Source organism: Erpetoichthys calabaricus, chromosome 1 (genome assembly GCF_900747795.2).
Source record: "Erpetoichthys calabaricus chromosome 1, fErpCal1.3, whole genome shotgun sequence".
Classification (NCBI taxonomy): Eukaryota; Metazoa; Chordata; class Cladistia; order Polypteriformes; family Polypteridae; genus Erpetoichthys; species Erpetoichthys calabaricus.
Window position 1 is genome coordinate 29,980,242 of NC_041394.2, and position 4,125 is coordinate 29,984,366.

Consider the following 4,125-nt stretch of genomic DNA (forward strand, 5'->3'; position numbering starts at 1 on the left):
TTCTGCTGTTATGTACCTAAAATGTGGAAAAGCTTACCGATAGAAATTTGCCAGGCTAATACAGTGGAGCACTTTAAAAAACTGCTGAAAACCCATTACTTTAACATAGCTTTCTCATAGCTTCATTTTAGTGTAACTCTGATATTCTGTATATGCATTTAATTATGTTTTTTTTTTCATGGCTCCAAAAATCTGTACTAACCCCTACTTTCTCTGCTGTTCTCTTTCCGGTTTTATTTGCCACCTGATCAAAGCACCATGCAGTCCCTACATTTTTGGCTTGAAGGCCAGAAGTACAAATGACCATCATCGTCTAATTCTTCCACATGAAGCCTGAAAACCATGAGGACTGATTGAGATCATTTATGTCAGGTAGAATGCCTAGCGGGAGTTGGGTGGTCTCATGGCCTTGGAACCCCTGCAGATTTCGTTTTTTTTTTTTTTTGTTGTTTTTTTCTGTCCTCCCTGGCCATCAGACCTTACTTTATTCTTTGTTAATTAGTATTGTCTAATTTTTATATATATTTTTTCTTTCTTCATCTTGTAAAGCACTTTGAGCTACATATATGAAAATGTGCTGCATATGTTGTTGTTGTTTATTCAGTACCTTTGACAGCAATTCCATCTTGGGATCTTCTTGGATATGACGTAATCAGCTTCTTCTTACATGTGGATATAGGGATGTTCTGTCATTCTTCTCCGCAGATCATCTCAAGCTGTGTCTCTCCAGAGGTGATCTATTGATGTAAATTCTGGCTGGGTGACTCAAGGACACTCCCAGGGTTGTCCCTAAGTCACTCCTGTGTTGTCTTTGCTTTGTGCTTTAGGTCACTGTCTCATTGGAAGGTAAACCTTTGGCCCTGTCTGAAGTCCAGAGTGGCCTGGTGTAGGTTTTTATTAAGGATATCACTGTATTTTCTCTGTTCAGCTTTCCCTAAACCTTTACTATCCTCCCTGTCCCTGTCACTGGAAAACAACACACAGCATGATTCTGGCACTACCATGATTTAACATTGGGATATTATTGTAAAAAGTGATGAGTGGTGCCAACTTTCCTTAGAACATGATGTGAATATTCGTTTCATCAGACCAGAGAATTTTGAGCCCTTTAGGTACTTTTAGCAAACTCCCAGTGTGCTTTCATATGTCTTTCACTGAGGAGGGGCTTCTGTCTGGCCCCTCTGTCTTAAAACCCAGATCGATGGAGTGAAGCAGTGATGGTTGTCCTCGTGGAAGTTTCTCCCAACTCCACACAGGTTCCATGTAGCTCAGCCAGAGTGACCATTAGGTTGTTAGTCACCTCTTTTACTATGGCCCTTTCCTTGGAACTGCTAACTTTGGCTTGGAGGCCAGTTCTAGGGAGAGTCATGGCTTCTCCAAACTTTTTTCATTTAAGAATTATGGAGGCCACTGTGCTTTTGGGAACTTTTAATGCTGCAGGAATTTTTTGAAGCCTTATCCAGATCTATGCCTTGACACAATCCTGCTTCTAAGCTCTTCAGACACTTCCTTCAATCTCATAGTTTACTTTTTGCTCAATTGTGAGACCTTATATAGACAGGTGTGTGTTTTTCTGGATTACGTCCAATCAATTGAATTGACCACTGGTGGATTCCAAACAAGGTGTGGAAACATCACAGTGGTGATTTTCTCAATGATGTGCCAGAACCAGATTTCAAGTGTCATAGCAAAAGATTTGAATACTTATGACAATGAGATATTTCATTTTTTTATTTCTAAAAATCCATTTCCTACACTCTTATTTGGACTCCCCGAGAACTTTGAGGCATTCTCTAATTAAAATGAAAAGAATTTTTACCAGGACATTCTTCAAACTGAGAGATGTTAAAATGGAAAGTGAAGTGAGCCTATGTTAGCAAACTTGTGTTGAACATTGAAACATGAAACCCCTTCAGAGGATTATAAGAGGGACAAAAATACCAAGTGACTACTTTTTGTAAGTAATAATTATATTTAAAACAATTATATGTGCAATGTATACCTTTTAAAAGTGAAAATAATTAATTTTTAAGATATATCAATTAGTTCTCTAAAAATTGTTTTATATTTATTTTAACTTCATCTCTCAAAAACTGAATGGGATAGAGCAATTTTGTTGCCAGACTTGGATTCAGCATCCCCTGATCTATAAAGAACACCTAAAAATTTTTGACAGAAGCAAGAAAAAAATATTTTTCTTGCAGTCCACTGTTACTGAAGACAAGCATGACCAAAGTCACCTTCATAGCCACACAAATCTTTGTCTTTCTCTAACATTAGACAAATGGTTGGAAATTGCTAAAACTCTGTGATATTTTTTACTAAAAGGGTGGTGCTATTAAGGCATTTTTGTCACCAAAAATAACCCTACACTCAGACATTCTCAAAAATATCCCAAAGAATAGCACTTTGTCCAATCCTGTACCCCACTGGAAATGTAAAAAAAAATAAAATAAATTACCTAATTTGACAACATTGCTCTATGGCATCCTAACATGATTGATGAGTCTATGCCAATGTTTATTTAATGTTTTTTATAAATATAAAGTAACCTAATTGTTATGACAGCCAAACATATGATGTTGGAAGAATGGAGAAGGACTTTGGAAAATAGGGAACAGAAGGTAAATAGGAAGAAGACAAAGTGTTTGAGGTTTAATGATAATCAGGATTCAGAAGTTAGCCTGCAGAGAGAGCTAATGAATAAGGTGAATAAGTTTAAGTATCTAGGGTCTGTGATAGCTCAAAAATGGATGCAGAGACAACCCACAAGTGCAGTCTGAGCGGAACAATTGGAAGAAGATACCAGGATTATTTTATGATTGAAGAATTAAGGCAAAGGCTAATGGTAAGGTTTGTAAGAATGTGGTAAGATGAAGCATGATGAGAAGTGTAGTAAAGGGAGTGCAGGAGAAGAGGTTGGATGTGACAGAAATGAAAATGTTGAGATGGATGTTTGGAGTTACAAAATAGGACACAGTAAAACATTGAGACAATTAGAGATACAATAAATATGGGAGAGATGTCAAAGGAGTTGCAGAAAAGTAGGTTGAAGTGGCATGGGCATGTGAAGAGAACAAACAATAAATATGTGGGAAAAAGAATAACGGGAATGGAAGTAAAGGGGGAGAGGAAGTGGTGGAGCCTGAAGCAAAGGGGGATGGGTAAAGTAAAAGGAAGGAAAACTGTGGAGGTACAGGGCCGAATTGTATGAAGAATGTTGATCCATTACATCAACCCCACTCCATTACATCAACCCCACATTGAGGTGGGAAAACGATAAAGAGGAAGAAGAAGATTATGACATCTGGACAAATTATGTTTTCTGTAGTAAAAACTGATATGCGAAGCCTACAAACATGCTAATTTTCATCTGAATCTAAATAAAGTAGCTGCAAAATGAAAAATATTAATTTTGAGTAAACTCAGCTAAATTAGGCAATTTTATATACCCTAGAAGTCATTTCTTTGGTGTTGTTTATTAAAGCAATAAAATCAATCTAATTAAAAATATAAATTTTGAGTAAACTCAGCTAAATTAGGCAATTTTTATATACCCTAGAAGTCATTTCTGTGGTGTTATTTATTAAAGCAATTAAATCAGTCTATATTGTTTCTACATAAGTGATACTTCTTAATGTGGCAATCAAGACATTCGAGTCAGATGTAATAGAAATGGCTTTATAAAGCCTTACAACCGAGTCATTTTGACAGTTCTTCTTAGCTGAGTAATAGCGATGTACACCAATAACTTCTTTCAGTGTATAGTGTCGCTTGATGTATTTAGCGACCCTTTCATATTTCACTTTGGACATTGCCCATATCAGTCTCTTTCTATCTCTCTCTTAAACACCCACCCACAGTTTTGTATTTGCCTCAGTTGTCTGAATGTCATTGACTGAGCAGTCAAATAAGAATGACATCCAGATTTACTATTAAAGTGGCCACTTACTATATACGCCCTCATTCCATTGGTACCGTCTGTCAGTCCTTAACGGACAAAATTGCCTGTTTTGACAAACGTTTTTTTTATATCCACCAATCACGTGCAGGATAAACCTGTCAATCTTCTTGTACAGTCCCACCCTTCCGCGGACTCGCCACGCTTGTGACGTGATGTCGGTG